This window comes from Odontesthes bonariensis, chromosome 2 (assembly GCF_027942865.1).
Source record: "Odontesthes bonariensis isolate fOdoBon6 chromosome 2, fOdoBon6.hap1, whole genome shotgun sequence".
Taxonomy (NCBI): domain Eukaryota; kingdom Metazoa; phylum Chordata; class Actinopteri; order Atheriniformes; family Atherinopsidae; genus Odontesthes; species Odontesthes bonariensis.
Genome location: NC_134507.1, coordinates 36391343 through 36415512, shown reverse-complemented (window position 1 = coordinate 36415512; position 24170 = coordinate 36391343). Strand labels below are relative to the sequence as shown.

Below are 24170 nucleotides of genomic sequence, written 5' to 3'. Positions count from 1 at the left end.
GTGTGTGTGTGTGTGTGTGTGTGTGTGTGTGAGAGACCATATTCCTTATTGGACATCCAGCCCTACCTGCACCTGTCAGGGGGGTGTAGGGGAGGTGAAGGTAGGACACGGATGCGGACTTCAATATAGAATACTGGGTTTATTAACAAAAACAAAGTACAAACAAAAAGCAGGGCAGGGCGGGACGAGACGAGATGAGACGAGCAATGGCAAAACCAAAAACCAAGACATGACCCGAAACACAAAAAACTTAAAACATGAGTCCATGGGCGTGACAGCACCAGATCCAAATCAACTTGTCATCTCTACCTTGTCTGCACCTCTCATCAGTGCACTAACACCTCACAGTGAGCAGTTTAATTAATACACCCTATCATAGTGGCCACTTGCATGGAAGATTTTGTTGAGAATTTGAATAAAATGTCTTCTCAGATTCCCAAAGAAACTTAATATTGATAAATCTGATGTAACAATCAGATTTAACATATTTAGAAATGATTTAACAGAACTATATTGAAGATCACATAATGAGGACATTACAGTTAAGCCGTTACACAACTAAAACTATAATTTATTTTCCATCCTAATGCCTACACTGAACTGTCGATATAGTGTGGCTATAGGTTTAAGGGTATAGGTGATCTATCTAGCTGTGTACAACATAAAATTGTTATCAAGAAATAGTTTATTTGCTGTGTCATATGAATGCAAACTTTTTCTAAAAAGCTGGACAATTAAGTTTAACATGGAGATGTGAAACTTAAAAGGAAATAGGGAAATAAGTCAAAAAATGAAGGAGTGCAGATAAATAATGGAGAGATATGGTATATTTAACCCCATAAAACCACATCTCGATAAAATACATGGTATTACACAGGAACATCTGGGCAACAGCTGAAAAAAAAGGACAAATTGTTTGTTTTGTTTATTTAACAGTGTATTTTTTAATTCCAACATGAACAAAAGCTATGTCAGACGTAGCCGTGAACCTTGTGTTTGAAATCTCAATATTTAGGAATATGCAACAGTAAAGCAACATGAAAGCCAGGATAGGAGTATCTGGAGATGTGTTTTAGATTACATGCCGCATATATATTTGTCACATCCACTGTTGCTCTGAGCTCTGGAATTGCCAGTCCATGGTGCTAAAGCTCCACAACGTCACATCACTTCAAGTCAAGAATCAGGTCATGCCTGGGCCTCCTTCATACACAGTTTTGAGTTAGCTTGCTTATTTTTTAAACTGCTCACTGTGAGGTGTTGTGGTGATAATTTCAGTTTGGTTCTGTCTCTTCCCTGTTTGGCTGTAGTGCACTGATGAGAGGTGCAGACAGGGTAGAGATGACCAGTTGATTTGGGCTGGTGCAAGTAGGGCTGGATGTCCAATAAGGAATATGGTCACACACACACACATACACACACAAGGACATCAAGCAAGTAAAAGGCAAAAATGGTGAAATGAAACCACATTATGAAAAAGGAAAGAAGAAGAGTGATATAAAGAGATGGGGGGATGTGACCGATGATTTCAGCATCAAATTATTAAACAATGATGCAGTGAAATAACTTGAAAATCACCACAGAGGTAGCTGGGGACATGTAGAACAAGAATCTGGTGGAGAGAACATTTTGATTTGGTTCTAAATGAAGTTTTCAAATCTGAATATGCAGAAATGAGTTTGATTCTGAATATGCTTCAATAATTTTGTTCTATCATTTTGTTTTAATCATTAAAAAGAATGTAGTAAAAAAAACAACCAAGTAATGACAGGTGTATACTCCAACAAATGAAAAATCAACTTCGATATAGATTTCTGAGTTTATGGGGTGCACTTGAATGCACCATAAATCCACTCACACGCTTTACCGTACGACGCGATGTAAACGGGCACTCGATTTTCAAGTGTAGCTAGCGCGAGCGTGCCTCTCCGAAGCGCAGATGACGTGACCGCAGTACTTTGTCGTCCCCTGCTAGCTCCACAATCACTGTCAGCTCCTTTTTGAAGCCGCCGTCTTTCGCATCCTCCCCTGCATTCCTCACATCATTCAAGCTTGCATTCCTACTTTCTCCCTTCCGCATTCACTTCTCCATTCATTCTCATTTTCTCCTGCATTCATTCTTTCATTAAAGGGATAGTTCGGGATATTTGACATGAATCTGTATGGCATCACCATAACCAGTGTCGTGCATTCAAACTGACTTACCCCCGACAGTGTCCTGTGAGCCGAGTTCTTGTCCAGTGTTGGTCAAGGCGAAAGTAGTCCGGCTTGTTTGCTGGGGTCAAGAAATTAGCGCGTTTTTCTTCCCAAAACAGTACGTGTGCTAAAGAGTGATTTATTTCATCACAAAAACCGAAGCCGGCAAAAGTCACTCCTCGTTATCACTTGGGCCCTATACTGTCTCATTGTGTATCAGTGCGCACGTCATTCTGACCGCGAGCTGTGCGCACGAGTCTTTCTGTTCTTTGGCAGTGCTCAACACTTACTCTGCAGACAACTGGCCATCGGGTCCAGCTGGTCTGGGACGCCTCTTCCAGTTGATCTTGGGAACATGGAAAAAAGTTCTCAAGACGCCTGCATTCAGGAGTGCAGGGAAGTCCCCGTTATTTGTGATGCAGGCAGCAGCTGTCCCGCGGCCGCCGACATCCTCATCTATGGAAAGGTTTTGTATCTGGGGCATAACTAAATCCCACTCGTGGCAGCAGTAACATTCCACCTCTGTCTGCATTACTTCGCACTTCAAACAAGTGCACCAGGATTTGTCGGCCACCCTGGGTATCGCAGCTCCAGCAGTGGCTCCAGCTTCTGTTTCCATCACTTCTCTGTCCACCCTCTCTCTTTCTGCCCGATCTAAGTCCATTTGGCGAACTTCCTCCTCAGTATAAACGGGTTCATAAAGATACCCCCTTGGCTCTGAACGGAAGTCAATATGTTCCTCGTCGCTCTCGTTGTCAGACATCTTCCCGAGCAGTAAACAAAGTGAACTCGTGCGCACAGCTCGCGGTCAGAATGACGTGCGCACTGATACACAATGAGAGACAGTATAGGGCCCAAGTGATAACGAGGAGTGACTTTTGCCGGCTTCGGTTTTTGTGATGAAATAAATCACTCTTTAGCACACGTACTGTTTTGGGAAGAAAAACGCGCTAATTTCTTGACCCTACAAACAAGCCGGACTACTTTCGCCTTGACCAACACTGGACAAAAACTCGGCTCACAGGACACTGTCGGGGGTAAGTCAGTTTGAATGCACGACACTGGTTATGGTGATGCCATACAGATCCATGTCAAATATCCCGAACTATCCCTTTAATGGCGCTTTTCCACCAGCTCGCTTCGGCTCGGCGCGCTATTGCGAGTGAGTACAGTCTGCGAGAAAGGTGAGTGGTTAAGTTCGTTTTTTAAAAACATGTTTAGTGCCATATGTGTCTCCTTCTTTAAGAAAGTATTATGTCAATTGAATATAAATATAATTCATTACAAACGTTTTTTGGGGGAAAAATGTCTTTGCCTTGACACAAGACAAAGACATTTTCCTGGGCTAGCTTAAGCAGGTTCCCAATTATGCTGAAAAGAATTGTCCATTAAGACGAACATTTCTTTATTTGGATAATGTGTTTCATAAACGGGGAAGAAAAGGGGAAGAAAGAATTATATTTCACAAGCTACGAACGAGTTTTGACACCAGAGGGCGTCATGGTCATAAATGTTCTTCGACAGTTAACCGCTTTGAAGAAAATGGCCGCCCATAATAGTTGTCAATGCATTGCTCTTGTTGAAACTAATTATGTAGTGTAAATTACTAGAGGTGTTCGACGGCGCTGTGTTTATATATGTAAACACGTGTATTTTAAATGGTACTGGGTAATGGGAATGGTACGCTTTTGCTTTGGAAAATTAAATAAATTGATTTTCAATAAGGCTGCACGGTGGTGCGGTCGTGTGGGTTCTCTCCGGGTACTCCGGCTTCCCTGTCCAAAAACATGCATGTTAGGTTAATTACTGTGTCTCAAATTGTCCCGAGGAGTGAGTGTGAGCGTGTGTGTGGTTGTTCGTCTCGTTTGTCTCTCTCGCCCGATTACCGCTGGGATAGGCCCCAGCCCCCGACCCGACCGACGGATTAAGCGGGTGTAGAAAATGGATGGATGGATGGAGTTTACATAAATTGCCGATTCAGTACAAAACCAGTTCGGTATCATTTTTGGACAGCTAACTTCAGGCACTATGAAAATGAGTGCACAGGAAATTAACCTTAGACATAATGAACTGCTCAGTTAAGCAATGTATGATGGGAAACAGAGGCGGGACCTTCCGTAAACCACAACCATGCAATTTTAAGGAGGTATTCAGGTGCTCATGGGAAATGCACAACTCCTCACCAATAGAACTGTATATGCTATTGTAGTAATTTACTAAATAAATCAAACATATACAGGTAAGTGAGTGATGGTTCATTGTTCTGGTGATGAACACAATTGTAACATGTGACTAACATAATGGTAAAGCTAGGTACAAGGAAATTCCAAGGGAATGTTTGTACTTGTCATTTTTTAAACAGAAAATTGTATATATATACATATGTGGATGTGTGTTTATATATCTGTAAATATTGAACTCATTCCTTTGTCTGTGTTCCTCTTGTCTTTGCAGAATGGCACTAAAAGAGCTGCTGACCAAAAAGGCCCTGGGGCCACATTTTAAGCCCCCTACGCTGCGAGTGCAGGTACTGTGCAGCAGAGGACACGCGAGGGTGGTTGCTTGGGACTTCAGTGAGGTGTCAGCAACCCCCCCGCTGTACTAAGACGAACAAGTCACTACTCTGACACTTTTGGAGGAATTTTCCTCCAAAGTGGATGATGGGAAGGGGTACCTCATGAGAGGGTACACCCTGAAAGGGGTTTCTCCTCCTCGCACCATTTGGGTGAGCAGGTAGACCCAGTTTTTTAGGAGCCCCCCATTAGACATATCCCCAGAGCTCAAGAGCCAGGCCCAGGCTCTGCTTTTCCCTGAGTCCAAGGACACACAAGTTGGAGAAATCCAACAGGCAAAGGGCCTCATGACGGTTGTGGGGCAGGTCATGGAAGTAAGTTAGTTCTATGTAAAGATGAAACATCACATCATAATGCACAGAGATAAATCAACATAACAAAGTTAACAGCACCTGCTGTCAGCCAACTTTGCTAACCCTCTTGCAATTTAAGGAAGAAGAGTATTTGATAAGATAACAGTGAAAATCTGTCATTTTACCATAACCATCAACTTTTTAGAACACTTCTGTAATTATTCATCATTATTAAAATGATCTAATTGACTGACTACTGTGAGTATGTATGGTGTTATTAACACTTTCATCCATTTTGTTTTTTAGTTATCTGCAATAAAGAAGATCGTGATGGGGAGAGAGCCGGTCCCAATGAGGACCCTGCAGCTTCAGGAGGTAAGACGAGACATTGTGAAGAGGACAAGGATTGGGTGGGAGAAGCAGACTTCTGAACAACTGAACAAACTGATGGTGTCAGATCTGCTTTTTAATGCACTCAAGTTTAATATTTTCTACAGTCGGCCTGGAATTGTGGCATGTGCTAAAGTTCTTTTCATATATATCTAAAAATAAAACACCTATGTTTACTTAAGCCAGTTGTATTAGAATTACAGAGCAGTACTCTATGAGGACTATAACCACAACAATCTATTTTATGTACAGGGGGCTGCCAAGGTCGATGTGGCCCTCTGGAGGGAGGTGGCCATCGCTAAGGTGGAAGCTGGGGCCACCCTCAAGGTCACACGTTTAAAAAGGGGAAAGTCAGCGTATCAGGACCAGCTGAACAGCACAAATTATTCGGTGCTGGAGGTAAATTTTTAAATGATGAGAACATAAAACAATTATAACAATAAAGGCACCACAGTAAATAGTATATATTTTCTAATAAACATGAATAACATGAATAATGAGGCATCAAAGGTGTTTCGTTAACACTTTTGTCAACACCAAATACACATTACTAATTCTTTGGTGAAAATGCCATCTTTAAATGCACTACAGCCACCAAAACACTTCATAATTCACCCAAAACTGACTTGTGCTGCCATAATTCTGATAAAAAAAATAATGTAACCTGGCAAAACTATCCATCCATCCATTTTCTACACCCGTTTAATCCAACTCATGGTCATGGGGGGCTTGGCGCCTAATCCCAGTCATCATTGGGTGAGAGGCGGGGTACACTGTGGACAGGTCGCCAGTCCATCACAGGGCCACACAGAGACCCACCAGACGAACAACCACACACACTCACCCCTAGGGACGATTTTAGAGACACCAGTTAACCTGCCATGCATGTTTTTGGATGATGGGAGGAAGCCAGAGTCCCCGGAGAGAAGCCACACATACATACAACCATACAGAAAGAAACTGAACATGGAACCCTCTTGCTGTGAGGTGACAGTGCTAACCACCGTGCCACCCCAGAAAAACTAGTCGAGAACTAAATGTTTACAAAGCTAAAGACCACTAACGTGTATACATCACAGATGTAAACAGGGCTTGTATCCCCCATTTTGTTGATGTGACATATTATCATGTTGATGAGACTAATTTGTTGTCTCCCTCACAGATGCTTAGTGCCAGTCCAACCTCGGCCTTGGCCATTGAGGTGCTCGGGGTTCTGGAGGGGGAGACGGAGGGCGTAGTGGACCTCATCCTGGGAGACGACTCCCAGGTTAACATCAGTGCTGCCCTCTGGGAGCCCATGGAGGAGCTCCTCGCCGAGGGGAGGCTATATGTGGACCTCCAAATGAGGGGAGCAAATAAAAGCAGTGGAGGCTCCACTTAATTAAATGTATTTTAGTTTTCAATCAGTTCTTTTTTTTGTTCAAATTTAGAAACTTTAAATGTAAAAAAATCTATTTTTTTTGTTTATTTGTTTGTATTTTGTTTGTTTTTCATCATTAAATGTTTATTCAGTATTGGATTCAGCTATTTTTTTACTCACATAGTCACATACCTCTGCTAAAAGGTTCAAATGAGCCAGTAAAGCATCATAGAGAGAGCAAAGAGCAGTTCCACAGTGCATGGGGACATGGTGATACACATCAGTCACATGATTTAATTCAATGAAATATCAAATTGATGTATTTATTAAAACAATTGTACATGATACTTAAAGCTAGTGAAACATCTTCAGTTTAAAGATTTTTACAAACATTTGCGCCACACAGTCGTCACTTCTTGGACCTTTCCGAATGCCCTGTGAACATCTGGTTTTTATTCGCGTTCTCCCAGAAGGTGAGACGCTCCCCACCCCGGTCTGTCATCAATTTGATAAACTATGAAAGTTTAGCTGCTTACATAAATTACATAAGTTGTATTTAACTGCAACTGAATGAAAATAAAATGCAGTGTTAGTGTAAAAACATTCAATCCACAGAATGTTAGAATAGAGTACAACAGGTACAATGGATATGTAACAATGTTTAAACTGATAGGGGTTGTCAGAATATGATTCTTTCTAAATTATTTTTGAAGGTGAACAACTGTAACATGATTTCATTAAAAGAAACATCTAAATTTTGTATTTGGAATACTCGTCATGCCCCTGAACGTCTCTGAACATTAAACGGCTCACTCTTCTTCGTTTGCAAAGGTAAGTCTGACGCTGTCTAACTCTGTCTTTCCCAAATGAGGAATTTATGAATCTATGACTTTTAGGGAGAGGACTCAGTCCCCCCCCCCCCCCTAGATACTGTCACCTGGAAATACTGAATGAATGTGTGGACTGGTGATGATTATACTGTGTGCATTAATGTATGTTTTACTGACAGTTTTAGTCCAAACCTTCCATTCAGACTGAAATATCTCAAGTGTTTCCAGTTAAAGCGAGTGTCCCATGTCAGCAGAAAGTATTTCCTTATTTCTGTCAAATCCCCATTTTACTGTCCTGTTCCTGTGGGCAGTGTCACTCAGTGGGTCCACATGATGAGAGGAACTCCATTACAGCTATAGTTGGGTTCTGCTCCTTATTTGGGCGAGGGTAATTCTCCTTGGATATGTGGCGGTGAATGAATCGTATCAGAGGCACAAAGCGTGTCATACCCCGGTATGATAGGTGGCGCTGTACCCATTCCAGCTGTTGCTAACAGAGCCACTTCCTGTTGACCTCTGCACCACCACCAACAACAACAAACTCAGGCATTGGAGAAAGATGGAGAACGCAGAGCCAGATGAAGCTACGTCCCTCTACATTTGGTCTGTGATGAGCTGCTTGTTGCACAAACTCGATGCCCAACGGAGCATTCTCCATCGCGTTGTTTGTTTCTTTCTGACGGCGACAACAACAGGAATATCGTCTCCTTTGACTTCGTGACCCGACCCCGGGAAAACATCTGGAGCATGCGCAGAACGCAAAGTCTGATTCACCACGTGCTTCAGCGTCTACAAGCAGGTTTAGTGTGACTTTCAACCCAGTTATCTCGGGGTCTCAATCCGATCCGATCCAGTTCTTAGTCAGATTAAGGTGTCTACATGCACTTAAAGGCCTACAGGAAGGTGATTTTTTTGCACAAAACTGAAATAGCAGATCGATTCCTTATATACCATGGATTTTTTTTATGAATTTAAAATAATTTTAGGCCCCTGCATAGTCCTGATTAGGCCCAATAAACTATCACCACATTTGACTCGAATTTGGCAAACTGCCAGGTCTCCGCCAGGTGGAGAGTAGAAATCTCGGCAGAGCGATCATCAAGATGATCGCTGATTTCAGGGCAACCATCCCGAGGTGTGTCCGCTCTCCGCCAGGTGGATTCCCCCTGAGTGTCCGCACCGCAGGGAGCTGAACACGGCGGGATGGCTCCGGTTGATTTCACCAGAGAGGAGGCGGCGGACAGGGAGACACAGACACAAGACCGCGGGTCTCTCTGCTTCCTCTGTCCCCGGTGGTGTGAGCTGCTGCTGCTGAGGGCAACACACGCACCCACAGCACTTCGTACATCTACTCGCAATAAAAACTGCACTGAACCCAACGTTTTATTGCCTTCACCACTAGAGCCTGGCTCGGGCCGGATTTTTCTGTCCGAGCCCGGCCCTCAACCGACAGAAAAGTTCTCAAATCCGACCCGAGCCCGAGATTAATTAAAATATTTGTGTCCGAGCCCGCCGGAAGCCCGAGACCAGTGACCAACGCAAGACGGCGCACCCTAATCAGTGAATACACATTGGTGACAGCGCACCATTATCCACCATAATCCATTATAGCTTAAAGCGTTTGCACACAGTGGATTTCCCCCTCTCATTTTCCACGACTTTCAGTTCTCCAGAAGCTATTTTTCTTTTAATGTCCTCCATAGCGCTTCCAGCCAACTGAGCTCGGCTGCACTGATCGCACGTGTTTAATGTAAAGTTGTTTGAATGTTCGATATGCGTGCGTGCGCACCGAGCATGCACAGACCAGATGCACACAGATGCATGCTGCACGGCATGAGGCACGAGTAGCCTACCAACATTTTCATTTATGAATATTCAATTATTTATGTTTATCACAAAAACTGACGTTTGCAATGAACTGAAACCTGTCCTCTGGCTGTTTATAATTTTCACGATGTCTGCTTGCTTTCGTTTGATTGACGCAATGTGTGAGCTGTGAATGTGAGACATGTATCAGTGGGCCTCTGAACTTGTGAGGTTTATGTGGGGTATAGTTCATACTGCAGACTACATACACACATTGCACATCTCAGTTGAATATCAAGTGTTTTGTCACTTAAGCCTTTATGCCCACTACTTTACTTTACTAGATTAAGTGATGCACTTTGTCAAAGCTTTCAAATCAGTCTGTTTGAACTAAATCTGAAGCAAAAATGAAGTGTCAGAAATCCCTACCCTGATAGTTCAACAAAATGGCTGTGTGATGCAGGCTGAAAGCTACATTAGGATAAGTGATGCAAAATAAAACCCAATGTTAAGTAGGACTTTTAGGCGTTTAAGTGTACAACTCATGTAAAAGACTTCTATATATTCATCAGATATTTTTTTATTAATGTTTAACTTTCAGTTGTAAAAATAAGTTTAACTCATTTTAGATGCAAGTAAGCAATAAACTTAATCTCTTTTTTTTGGATGGGTCAGTAAAAGGACCAAGTATAAGACTACTGAACACTTGGCAGAGGCCAAGTACCTATATCCCTGCCAAATGCAGGACCTGATCCAACCACTGACAAGAAAGTACTGTAGTTTAGTTTCTTTCTCTTCATCAGCAGATTGTGCGGTACTCTGCCGCCACCTACTGTTGACGCGCTTAGTGCTGCAGTCTGTGGCACAAACTACATCTTAGTTGGGCTTCCTGGTGAAATAAACAAACAAAATTGACATATCTACGTTCTTTTGTGTGTCCCTATTATACTGTAAAATAATCTCTTAGGCTTTGATTATTTGAAAGCTGCAGTTCCTGTCAGGAGGTGTCACCATGAAGTCAAACCTGGAACCACCATCTGCTTGCAGTATCTTTCTTTTCTGATATTTTACCTGCGTACAAGTAAAGGTACTGCTGTAAAATTCCAGTTCATTCAAATTCAGCACATCACATTTATGGACACCTCGGACGAGCTGTGGAACATACAGAAACAGTACATATATGTATATACTTTGAAGAATATCAATTCCAAATATAATAGATAAAGAAGGAATGTCACCTACTTACAGAATTGTGAGCATATCAATCAATTCCACCTTTGCTAATAAAGACATGAGTTTAACTTCTTTCATGCGCCCAAGATACACACAACACTAACTGAAAGAATAAAGTTACATCCTCTCTGTTTTTTGTTTATAACCATCCAAAAAAGACCTAGTAGCGGTCAATTTCTAGTTCATGCTGGCGGCCACAGACTGCAGTGACAACAAAGTGAACAGTAGTTACATTCTAAACAGAAACGTGGACAAAGAAACACTTTTCCAGTTTGCTTCTGCATCTTAGTTACAGAAGCATGACCAAGATGCATGAGTTGCCGTCCTCTCATTTACTTCCACAGGCTGCTTGGTTACCACTGTCTGCTTATCTAATTTTGGTGACTGAAAAGTGGATGAAAAAGATTTTATGATTGAAACATGAAGAAGAAATAATGAGTAAACTGCTTAGGGGTAAATGTAGTCTCAATTTAGATGAGGACAGATATTTATGCCTGGATGAGGTACGATACTAGATGTATCGTTGAAATCATGTCAAGGGCTCATTAATCCAAAAAAAGTTGCAGTCATGGGAATGTGTTGGTGATGGACAAGAGGCTGAGTACTGTGAACTGGTCGTCCCATACATGGCATGGAAACAATTAGTTTCTCTTGAATGTCCGAGCCAGTGGCTCAAAGAAACTGAACTAACTAATAAAGAAGACTGACTTTGTGCTGGGTACTGCCCTGGAGCTGGTTGTGCACAGGAGAATGTTGCAAAAGCTGCTCAACATGAAGAACAACGCTACACGCTCTCTTCATAGTAATTAAAGAGTCACGTGTGTTCTGTCAGAGGCTTCTTCAGCTTTGCTGCAACATGGAACGATAGGGGCGGTGTTTCCTGCCAACAGCAATAATTCCATGCAATGAAACAACAACATTACAATTTCACTCTTGTGTTGATAAAATATCATTTCATTCTATTCTATTTCATTCTATTGCATTCCATTCCATTTCAATACAAAACTGGGTAGCCAGGAGGAAACTGCACAAAGGACTGATAGAAAGCTGGAAGTTTGAATACAACTGGGGATGATCAGGTACGTGGATGCAAGCATGCTGATTTCAGAACATGTAAAACGTGAGGGAAGCGGCACCTGGGGACAGGGGAAGGAGACAAGGACAATGAAGACCTCTTTTAGGTGGAAAATAGCAAGACAGAAGAAAAGAAAAAGAATAAAGGTTCATGACCAAATAGGTGAGATGATAAGCCACCTGTATCCTAACATGTTACGGTCAGAATGATCACAGATTGAATGACTTTTGTACAAGAAAAGCCACTTTCAGTCACCTTCAGACAGAAATACTAATACGACACGGCTATCCAAATAAAACCATCCTGCTGGTCGTTGTTTTATGAAGAGAAAAACAAAGTTTACGGGGACATACTTGGCTTTGTCTTTATAACAATAGAAGACTTTATAACAGTGAAGACCATAAAGATGCTCAAAGCTAAATTCAAGAAGTAACATTAAGGAAAACAGACTCATTTTCTCAGTTCTCTGATTTGAGTGATAATTGTTGTAATGACAAATAAAAGGCGAGAGGTCTTACTTAAGAGTGGACTTAAGAGTACAAATGCTAGTCATGATTGTATTTTAGTTCAATATTTTTAGTATTTCACTGAGCTGACAGAAGAGCTACTGTAAAGCAGATATCAGAAATGCACTGCTGATAAAGAGTTGTGTTGCATGAATTGTGACAATGACAAACCCAAGCGACAACCACACAGTAGTGCAGACTCAGTACTACTGAGTTTTCCCATCAAAAGAACTTCACTCAAATGCTTAGCCAACTTTACACCACATATGCCATACAATACGTGCCTTAACACAGTACTTAACAGAACAAAGAGTTTCGTGGGAAGTCTTTAAAAGCAGCTTCAGAGCGGCGTTCTGAGAGGTTATTCAATTTCAGCTTTCAGTACTATGGACAGCGCAAACAAACAGCGCTGTCCGTGGTTCTGCTGAAACCCTACGCCCTTTATCCGAATATCTAATAAATTACATGCAACATACGCAAACATCTTTACAATAACCGAGGATAACCGATAAGAGAATAACAGTACAGATAGACACAAAGTTGGAATGGGGCATTTTGTTAGTAACAAATGAGCTTTTTGATCCTGTCAGACAGCGTTTATGGAAGGTCTCGGATCCGTTTCTTTTTTCCCTTTTGTATTTTTCCCTCTAATTCCTCATCATAAATTCCCAAATTTCATCAACAATAGCTCAAGCTTTTGGCTGCTTGATTTTCTAAGACCAGAGATGATATTGAAAAGTTGCGTGCTCTGTGCCTTATAATCCACCTTCGAATTCGTTTTTTTTTTTCAATTGAGATCAGAGGCAGAACACGTGCGTAAGAGGGTGACGTCATTGGTAGGAACGCCCTTCTCAGAGGTGTCACTTTGATTTCTGTGTGTCCTGTTTCAGTTTGTTCTCGACCTTTTTTGGAGAAGATTTAAAGGGATACAAGGTAATTTAGCGGCAGTATAGCGATCTCTACTGGTCAACCTGAAATTCTACACTGTCGTAAAAATGCCCCCCCCCCCCCCCCCCCCCCCCCCCATAGTGCAATGAATGTATGAGACCTCTGACCTATTCGTGCAACCTGGCAGATAAACGACAGCGACCATGTCTTCTGAGGTACATTGTCCGTTTTCCCTATGATAATTTGGTTGTTTTGCATGTTTGTATTATACACATCCACTAACTAAACATCGGGGCGAATGCTGCCGTTGTGTTATTTAGTCAGTGCAGTTAGGTCATCTGATTCACAAGTGTAGACTGCCCACGTAAGATACTATAATCAGAGATTTTCTAAAGAGAGAACTCAAGATAATATGCTATAATACTGTTGACCTGCAGGTTGTCTGGTTATGTTGTTGTTGTTGTTGTTGTTTACCTGCAGGTTGTGTGGGTATGTTGTTGTTGTTGTTTACCTGCAGGTTGTTTAGGTATGTTGTTGTTGTTTACCTGCAGATTGTGTGGGTATGTTGTTGTTGTTGTTGTTGTTGTTTACCTGCAGGTTGTTTGGGTATGTTGTTGTTGTTTACCTGCAAATTGTGTGGGTATGTTGTTGTTGTTTACCTGCAGGTTGTTTAGGTATGTTGTTGTTGTTTACCTGCAGATTGTGTGGGTATGTTGTTGTTGTTGTTGTTGTTTACCTGCAGGTTGTTTGGGTATGTTGTTGTTGTTGTTTACCTGCAGATTGTGTGGGTATGTTGTTGTTTACCTGCAGGTTGTTTGGGTATGTTGTTGTTGTTTACCTGCAGGTTGTTTGGGTATGTTGTTGTTGTTTACCTGCAGATTGTTTGGGTATGTTGTTGTTGTTGTTTACCTGCAGGTTGTTTGGGTATGTTGTTGTTGTTTACCAGCAGATTGTGTGGGTATGTTGTTGTTGTTTACCTGCAGATTGTGTGGGTATGTTGTTGTTGTTGTTTACCTGCAGGTTGTTTGGGTATGTTGTTGTTGTTGTTGTTGTTGTTTACCTGCAGGTTGTTTAGGTATGTTGTTGTTGTTTACCTACAAGTCGCTTTGAGGTCCGTTTCACGAAGCAGGTTTACTGAAAACTCTGAGTAGATTAACCCTGAAATGAGGGAAACCCTGAGTTTTCTGTTTCACAAAGGGAGGTAACTCAACCCCGAGTAAGAGGGGTAACTCTAGCCTGTTTCACAAAGAGAAGTAACTTAAGCTCTCGGTCAGTTACCGTAGTAACAGACTCTCTGAACCTAACCTGGGGGGTATTCCTAGAAGCTGGCTTAGCGGAAAGCCTGGCTTATTTCGCTACTTCTGGCTAAATTAAGCGAGAGTTCGGTTCCATAAAGGTGACTTATTTGAACGCCCGCTGAGTAACCATAGTAACTTATGCTGCTGAACTAGCCTGGTCCCGGGCAGGCTAAAGTTGAAGCTTAGCTTAGCTGCAACTCAAAAAATGTCCGACCAGCTGAAACAGACTCCGGAAAGAAATGTTCACCTAGAATTCTGCGCTCCCGCAACTCATGTCTTGTCTAAAAAACGAAACAAAAACTGTGGTTATCTTATCACCACTTTCACTGTCTCGAAAAATCAATCAGTCGGTGCCAGTGAAACTAAAGAAACGCAACTATACACACGTATTGAGCATGACATTAAATGAGAGAGAACATGGTATTCATTAAAACTAATCAATACCTAACAAACATCCGATCTACACCCACGTAGGACCAGACTCAGAAAAATGGGGGACAGGTAATAATGTTAATGATACAAATTATTTGTACAGTCAAGGACTGTACAAACCAGATATTAGATAAAACGCAGGAATTAAAACATCTTACCATATTAAAAATATGACCTCTATCCTTTCAGGCTGCTGCTCAACATTTACAGTAGCCGATAATGTAAAACAACCCACTGGCTGAAGTATTTGCATTAAGTTCATCATCTCCCTCAGGCTTCCCTAATGTTATCGGTGCACTACACTGTGCCCATGTACGCATCCAAGGCAATTTGTAGAGCACAATTTGTACACAAGGCAATTCTATGTGCTTTACAGCTACATAAAATCACAGGAAGGCAATAAAATCATTCCAAAAAACAAAAAAAATCATTAATTAATTAATTTAAAAGTGAAGAGTGCAGATAAAATACTTTCAGGTGTCATTTGCACATCTAAATAGAACTGTTTTCACGCTGGATTTAAACATCGTCACATTGTCCAGGCCCCTGCTGGACCCGTGGAGGCTGACTATCTAAACCGAACATTTTTCCATATCCTAAATGTACAGGTACACTTGGGGATAATTGTCCATAGACTCTGAACTGGAATTCTCTTTTTGAAAAACACCACATCAACCCCTTTGAGTAATGCTGAGCAATGTTACATTTATGCCCTGTGGAACCTCATCATTGACTCCTATCCTCCGTGCAAACAGATGATCTGTGATGGAGGTCATTTCATTTCCAACATTGAGGCTAAATGGCCGGGAGCAGTTCATGATTCTAGGATCTTCCGAGCATCCTCACTGGCACAGAGGTTTGCACAAGGCGAAAGAATTTTACTTACCCGAAGGAGTGTACTTTTGAAGTAAGGTGTAGCATAGGCAGAATTTTGGTGATGTAATGAGAGGTCAGGTGGAGAGGTCATCTTAAGGAATTTAAAGTGCTCGTCATACTTTATTATAGATAGCCTTATAAGGCATATATTGCATCAAATTGCCAAGTCTTAACACATGTATATCCATCCAACATTTCTCTTATTCTGCAGGAGAGTTCAATGGTGTCCTGCTTGGGGACAGAGGCTATGCATGCTGGCCGTACCTCCTCACGCCATATCCTGATCCAGGAACAAGGGCATGCACATGCACATGCACATGCACATGCACATACACATGCACATGCTAAAACAAGGGCACGGATAGAAATGACCTTTGGCCAAATTAAATACAGGTTCATTGCTTAGACTTCATATTTTATACATTTTGTCTTGTGGACAACTTTTCAGGCTCAAGTCTTTCCTCCTTGATTCCCTGCAGGTTGTAGTGCCTGAAAGGACTCAGTTTCTCCTGACACAGTGAGGGACCTATACAGGGACCCATATTTCCTTTGATCCTTATTGTTGTGACCTTTGAGTTAGAACTTCTTTTCATAATTTAGCATTGACACAGTAGCAGTTTAAGTCAGAGCAAGTGTAAGAAGGCTAAATATACAGAGATGATTTATAACTTTCCACACGTTTAGGTCATGGCACCCCACTATAAATATAAATGTAAAAAACACATTTCTAACACTTTGCATGAACCGTACAATAATGACAAGTTTGAGTTCAAGTTGTGTTGAATTGTTTAATTATTATTTCATGTTTCTCAAGCTGTGGAGAGAAAACAGAATTAAATACAGTTCACAACGCGGAATTCTCCTTTATCTGAATTTATACTAACAAGCAAGACCTTGAAACGGGACACGAAAATCTTATTTCACTCCTTGGCGATAGTTATCTTTTCATGTGATGACTGTATCTGCCACACAGAAGTTCCTCGTTAGTATAATGGACAGTAACTCTGCCTGACACGTGGAAGATCGGGGATCGATTCCCTAACGGGGAGAGCTCTGTCTTTTATCAGCTGCCTGCCACCAAGTGATGATTGTTTTGATACTCTCACCCATCTTCGGCCTAAATATCAATAGCCCCCTTCAATTAGCCTAACATGAGGCCAGGTTGCTTCGGTCAAAAGCCCTTTCCCATTTACTGTGGTGTTGAGTGCAAACCAAAACCTTATAATCAATAATGTGCCTTTTGCTAATGATTCTGTCCTGCCCAAAGCACTGTAGAAGGTTGTGACAACACAGCTAGTTGAGCTGTGGTCAGAAGATTCTCATGCAACAAGTCCCTTGGCTGTTGTTTTACAGGGCTCCTGAGGCAAACAAATAGTCGGCATAGCATTTGGAAGCGAGAACTCTTTGGAGGTAAAGCGGCCGTAATAATCTTTAAACTAGATGATGCAGTGCCAAAATAGCAATACGGCATGGTATTGCTAAGCAAGGAGTAAACTTGGGTTGCCTTGCCAGTGAAAATAGTTCTCCAGGAGAAGTCTGCAATGTCAGAAGTGGGATTTGAACCCACGCCTCCAGGGGAGGCACACATCATTGTACAAGTGCAAAATCTTTCTGACCCTTATTTGATCCCATACTGCAGGAGCATGAAACAGCTGTGCTTTGTAAGGGAAAGAGAAGCCAGAGAAGCAGCGAGGAAGCTGCTAAAAGATGTCAAAGCGTGTCGTTGTAGCGCGCGTGCAGTGTGTTGTGTGTGTGGAAGAGCAGAAAGAGTGTAAAAAGACTGAGTCCTGCTGTATTACTCAGGCTGCACTACAGCATCTACTCACATGCACGATCCCACTACTGAGCGGCAAGGGGGCTTTGCCCTGCTCCGTTTCCCACCTGGGCCGTTGCACCCCTCCTTAGACAACCTGGTGTTCCCGGGCTACCCCAGGCGCACCATATCCATACCCAACTTAGTGCGGACACCCGATGGACATAGTCCTCTGCAGCTCAGAACTCCTGAGTTCAAGCGATCCACCAGCCTCAGCCTCCCGGTAGCTTGGATTACAGGCGCGCCCCCCCGCTCCCGGCGACAGCTGCTCTCATTCAAGCAGGTTTTGGGCTTTTTGATCCTGACGTCATCAGCGAGCTAATTTGCTGTCGAAGAACGAAATAAAGCATCTTTTAAACGTTAAAGGCTGATCAGTGATGAAACATTTTGACAAAATATGACTGACTGATCAAGTTTGACGTTTGATATCAATGAAACATTTTTCTTTGGTGCTCCGTAAAACTTCAATTTCTGATCAGCTTCAGAGGAGTTTCTCATTTCTGCTTCTTTAACACTGACAGATCAGCTCACCAAACATTTAAAAAGGAATGCCTCTAAATGTCCTCTATCAGGTGTCCCCTTTTTCTACAGTTTTATTTCAGATGTAGACACATTAGCCTGTTCTCAGTCATGTAGAAAAGCAGTTCTCTTCTCATGGGAATCATCTTCTATCACATTGAAACACGCTGTTTAAATACACAGATAGGAGCATTTTCAGTGCCAAATATTCAAAGTTTGCTTTGTTAAAGGAGACATATTTTACCTCTTTAAACAAGTTAGAATTGGTCTATGGGCTATACAAAACATGTCCATGAAGTTCTTTGCACAAAATCACTCTCACATAAAGAGATTTCACCAGCTCTATTCTTGCAAGTTTCAGTCTCTCCCAAATTGAGCCGTTTAAAGGGCTCTGTCACTTTTATGCAAATAAGCTGTGAATTAAGGGTTCATTTGTTTTCAGTGCAGAGCTTCTGCAGTCTCCAGCCTGACTCACCTGTGGTGCGTTTCTGGAGACCCAGGTGTCCAGCAGCAGCTCCAGTCTCTGCCGCTGATACCTCCCGGTGGTTTTCACAGCCACGAACAGGTCAGCCTGTGTGAGCTGCTCACCGCTCTCCTCTCCCGGGCCAGCCGCCTGAAATAAGTTGAGAAAACATCCGCGCCCCCTGCAGCCGGCAGCTCCTTCTGGTGTCCGCCAGTGAGCAGAGCATCCCGGCCACCAGCCGACAGGTGACCGCGGCGACAGCAGCGCGAGGTCCCGCTGAGCTGAAGGCGAGCCTCGGTCCCCCGGCAGGCTTCCACATGTTCACTGCGTGGATGGGTTCACCACTTCGCTCATGGACAGAAAAGAAGTGTTTTCTCAACAGCGGGACCTCGCGCTGCTGTCGCCTTAAGATGTTATTATTTACATCAACATGGTGTCATAACTGTTTACAGCAGTGCTTCAGGAGTGCTGGACTTCCAAAACAGTCTGTACTTGGAGGCACTTCATCTCATGGCTTTAAATATTCTTGAGGTACAGAAGATTAAACTGAGACTTAATCCGATGTTTTCACATATAGAGATAATGTGAATAACATCATGCCCTGTTTTATGCAGAGATCACATGAATTTCAGAAATAAATCACAAAAACCACGTGGATCCAGTTCCTGCTCTTTATTCTTTCATCAGTGTTATGAACCATGTGGTGCTGTGGCTTAGTTGGTCAAAGTGCCTGTCTTGTAAACAGGAGATCGTGGGTTCAAATCCCAGCAGTGCCTGTGGTCCTTCAGAGCGTGCTATGACTTAGCATATAAAACAGCTTATTATCAGGGTTCTACTAAATGCTTCTCACTGGTCCACTTAATAAAAGTGCATATAAATAGCCCACAGCTTTTAAAGTGTCATTTATGCCTATTTTATGCTTTCGGAGTGTAATTTTACTCCGTTCACATAACAAGTCAATTGGTTAGGGTACAGTACGGTGGAGGTTCTCCTCCTGTCACACTACATAACATCAAAATGAACGTACAAACCGTGAAATAGTCAGAGTTAGAGTAAAAGCTGAGGGCAGGACGTCATTTCCTCAAAATATGAAGTGTAAAATAATACACAAAAGCATAAAAAACCTTGTAAAAACAGGGTCAATGACTTGGCGTGTAATGAGTACACCGCTTCATGAGATCAGGCTGTAACTGGTGAAAGTGCCTTCCTCATGAACACCAGGATCTGAGTTGAAAACCCAACAATATCTGCAAAATATGATGAAGTGTTGAACCAATTGGAGGCACTTCTACTCATGGCTTTAACTATTCTTGAGGTACAGAATCACAAAAACCACTTCCTGAGGTGGATGCAGTTCCTCCTCTTTATTCTTTCATCAGTTTTTGGAACCATGTGGTGCTGTGGCTTAGTTGGTCAAAGTGCCTGTCTTGTAAACAGGAGATCCTGGGTTCAAATCCCAGCAGTGCCTTAAGGTGTTACTATTTACATCAACATGGTGCCATAACTGTTTACGGCAGTGCTTCAGGAGTGCTGGGGCCTCATGTACAAAGGGTGCGTTCGCACCTTTTCACGTCAACGATCAGATGTATCAAGAACGAAAAGACCGTGGAAATGTGCGGTGCCTCACGGCAGCTTCAGGGCTGGCATACGCACGTTTCTGCAGCTGATGATTCTTTGGCGACACCTAAGGTGATGTTGGGAAACTGTTATAATAAATAAATGTGAAAACAATTTGTCCTCAGACAGTGATGTGCACATTTGAGATGGATGAACAATTAATACTGATCAACAATTAACACACCCATGTGTCTCCATTTACACGAGTGGATATAAAAGCAGCGCAAAGTGGTGCAATGCATACCATTAAAAACAATGGCTGCTTGAAAAGTATTAGAAGACTTTGCAAATGGTGCAATTCAAAGAGAGCGTGTGTTCACTACAACAGAGAGGATTAGCTGGCATATAATGGCGACACATTAGCTGTTTTGAGGGAAATCCTCCTGGAACTGTGCGCAGAGCTGAGGCCGGCGTTGGAGCGCAACACAGCGAGGAGGCATGCGCTGCCTGTGCTCACAGGTGATGTGCACACTGGGGTTCCAACCGGAGCATTCCAGAGGTGATGTGCACACTGGGGTTCCTATAGCAACCGGGGCATTCCAGAGGGAGCTGGCCAACCGATTGGGACTGTGCCAGTCTACCCTGAGCCGAGCCATGCCAGCCGTGTGGGACAGAATTATCTGCATCTCAGCCACGTATATCAAGTTCCCAACAGGCCAACATTAAAGCTCAATTTGAAGCGAGAGCCGGTTTTGTAATCGGAGCTATCGACTGCGCACACATTGTTATAAAAGCGCCATCACATGATGAATTTGTATGTTAACAGGAAACATTTTCATTCGATCGATGTACAGATCATATGTGATGCGTAAATGCAATTAACCAAAAGTGTGGCGAGGTGGCCTGGTTCAACGCACGATTCATACATTCTGAGTAACAGCATCGTTGGGAACAGACTACAAGCTGGCACTGTGCGTGATGGCTGGCTTCTTGGTGAGTAACTTTATTCTTGTTTTGTCCTAATATTATTCCCCGTGACGCGCATTGAGTATGTGCGCCCCCAGTTTCTATCCCGTCTTCACAGCATCAGTCGGTGGTTAAAGTTAGTTTGTTGCTGTTTTTTGCTGGTTAAACTCCAGTTTAAGATCTTTCTAACAAGCCCCTGATCGTCTCTGTGGGCAAATGTTAATAACCCTGTGCGTAAAGTGTGAAAGGTCTTAATCAGCCTCACCTTTTCCCCGGCGCACTTCTGCACGTTACTGTATCAACACGTTGTTGTGAGTTACACAAAAACATCAGTATTTAGCTTGGGGGTAATCAGTCCCCCACATGAGCTCCCACCACCCCAAGAGAGAGCAGTGTCACCCATTGTTGCGCCGACTCTCTATTCAAACAGAGTCGGTCACCCCCCCACCCGCCTGTTTTGGCCATACTGCGGCAGTGGGCAGCCAGTCTGCTTCACATCCACCTTAATGTTGGACCACTTCTTCTTCACCTCTGCTTGTGAGGCTTCTCAGACCCCACAGCATTGACAGCCTCACGCTCTCCCACCCACTCCTCTTAGTTTGATGCTTATGCCGGAGGACACCGTGTCAAAGAACAAATTTTTTTGGGCCTCCACTTCAGAAAGTAGCACCGACATATCGCTTTCCGTGAAATTCTTCTTTTTTCCCGTCTTATTCAGTCTTTTTTCTTTATTTTCTAACCGTACACAGAGGGGAATCGCAGGTGCAGGGCTCATTTAAATAGGATTTGCGTATTTAAGTAGGGGCGTGGACAGGGAGGAGTCGGCTGCTCCGACATGTGCGCTCAATTCCACGTTGATTGGGACGTACAAACGATATGTGCTCGGATACATGCGCGCGCACAGATTCGTACATCCGACGTTGGACGTCATTTGGGTTTGAGCGTACGCCAAGTTTCAGTAGGAAATCCACGCAAGTCTTTGTACATGAGGCCCCTGGACTTCCAAAACAGTCTGTACTTGGGGGCACTTCATCTAATGGCTTTAGTTATTCTTGAAGTACAGAAGATTGAACTGGGACTTAATTGAATGTTTTCACATTTGCAGATTATTTGAATAATATCATGCCCTGTTTTATGCAGATATCACATGAATTTCGGAAATAAATCACAAAAACCACTTCCTGAGGTGGATGCAGTTCCTGCTCTTTATTCCTTCATCAGTTTTATGAACCATGTGGTGCTGTGGCTTAGTTGGTCAAAGTGCCTGTCTTGTAAATAGAAGATCCTGGGTTCAAATCCCTGCAGTGCCTCAAGTCCATCATAGTGTGCTATGACTTAGTATAAGAAACTGGTTGTTAGCAGGGTTCTACTCAATGCTTTGCATTGTTGCTCTTCATCAAATGATGGACCTTTCAATGAGCATCATGGTTATTGTGAGTCTGTTCTTTGGTCAGACTTGATGAAAACGTTTTTAGAAATCACAGTTAGTTTTGAGAGAGTCTCTGGACCTTGTTTATGAAATAAAAAAGATGGAAGCAACACTGACAATGAGTGCGCTGAACTGAAAGTTGTAGGATGTTTCTATTCGATGATCGAACGTACCTTCCGAGGGTATCGTTTTGCTATCTGTGGCCCGCGGCGCTCGTGTGACGCCTAAAGTTGCAAACCCTGGCTCGTTGGTCTAGGGGTATGATTCTCGCTTTGGGTGCGAGAGGTCCCGGGTTCAAATCCCGGACGAGCCCTTCCCTGGTTTATTGGCCTTGTATCTCTGCTTTGCTTTGAAATCTATGCATGACCTAAGGCCCCGTTTACACGATAGGAAAATGCAGATATTTTCCTGCGGTTTTGCCTCTCATTTACACCAAAACCCCGTTTTTATCACAGAAAACGATTATTTCTAAAACCTCCGGCCAAAGTGGAGATTTCTGATAACGCCGGTTATGTGTTGCCGTCTTCAACTGGGAGAAACGGCGTTTTAGGTTCTTAAATGTCACATTATGCGCCAGAAAATGCTTAACGTCATGCGAGCGCCTTATGTTTACAGTTTGTTTGGCTACTGATCAGGATTATCATGGATGATGTTAAAGTTCTACTAATTTTTACGTTTGTGCAAACGATTCTGGCCTTATTATATTTGCCACCCCAAACCTGCTCGCACAGTTCAAAATAGAGGAGCACCACTCTTCCGTGGCCGCTCCTGCGTCCAGTATGCACTGACTGTCTATATTTCCCTCTTATTGCCTCCAGTTTTGTTGTGATATTTGCTCGCGTTATCTCCTCCTTCACATGAGGAAAGTCCTTGATTCTGAGGATTTTGATTGGCTTGCATGGCTTTATTCCTTTCCCTACACTGCCACCAATAGGTTTGGCATAGTTATTATGGCGCTTGACGGCGTATTTATGCGGGTTGATGTAAATGACAAGTTTTTTGAAAACGATGTTGTGTGCACGATGTTATTTTGGAAAACGGAGGGGGGGGGAATATTTGTTTCTCTAAATACCCGGCTATGTGTAAATGTGGCCTAAGACTACGTGTCAACTCGTGGACAACTATGTTAGTCCATTGTTGCCAGTTAACTGCAGCCTCGCACCTTTCAGCAGCAGCTGTTACCGCTGAGCAATCAGTTCCCTCTGCACTGAGGATCATATGAAAGCAGCTCCTGCAGCTTCAGGTTAGTGTCACAGGGCTCTGAACTTTGTGTTAGTGCAGTTTGGCAGGAGCAGGTCCCAGGCAAGCTTTAATTATATTGCAGCAGAATGAGGTGAGTAACTTCTAGTCTATCCCAGTGCTTCTAAGTGGGGGCACTGAACCTCTCCTGCCTTAAATGTCTGAGGCAAGCAGAACCTCATTTGGTCGCAGCATTACACTATGAATATGCAGTTAAGCTCAACAGGACTGGGCATGTTAAGGGGAGGTGGTGGTTGGACCCCCACTGGTCTCTAAATGTACTCAGAACTTCATATGATGTCCCTGTTTCTGCAGGGTTTTGTGGATTTCTTGTGTGCTGATTGGAAGCATCGCCTGCATTCCTGCACAAAGCGGTAAGCTGATCCCAATCAAAGCTCAGCAACTAAAAGCAGTTTAAATTGACTCGG

General features: G+C 42.9%; 4 non-coding genes across 4 annotated transcripts; all 4 read left to right on the top strand.

The window, feature by feature from the left end:
• The first annotated feature begins 19253 nt into the window (after positions 1 to 19253).
• trnat-ugu (transfer RNA threonine (anticodon UGU)) lies at positions 19254 to 19327 on the top strand. Its single transcript has one exon. It is a non-coding gene; the product is annotated as a tRNA-Thr (tRNA).
• A 618-nt stretch (positions 19328 to 19945) lies between these two features.
• Positions 19946 to 20019, top strand: trnat-ugu (transfer RNA threonine (anticodon UGU)). Its single transcript has one exon. It is a non-coding gene; the product is annotated as a tRNA-Thr (tRNA).
• A 2291-nt stretch (positions 20020 to 22310) lies between these two features.
• On the top strand, positions 22311 to 22384 carry trnat-ugu (transfer RNA threonine (anticodon UGU)). Its single transcript has one exon. It is a non-coding gene; the product is annotated as a tRNA-Thr (tRNA).
• A 360-nt stretch (positions 22385 to 22744) lies between these two features.
• Positions 22745 to 22816, top strand: trnap-ugg (transfer RNA proline (anticodon UGG)). The gene has a single exon. It is a non-coding gene; the product is annotated as a tRNA-Pro (tRNA).
• The last annotated feature ends 1354 nt before the right edge of the window (positions 22817 to 24170 follow it).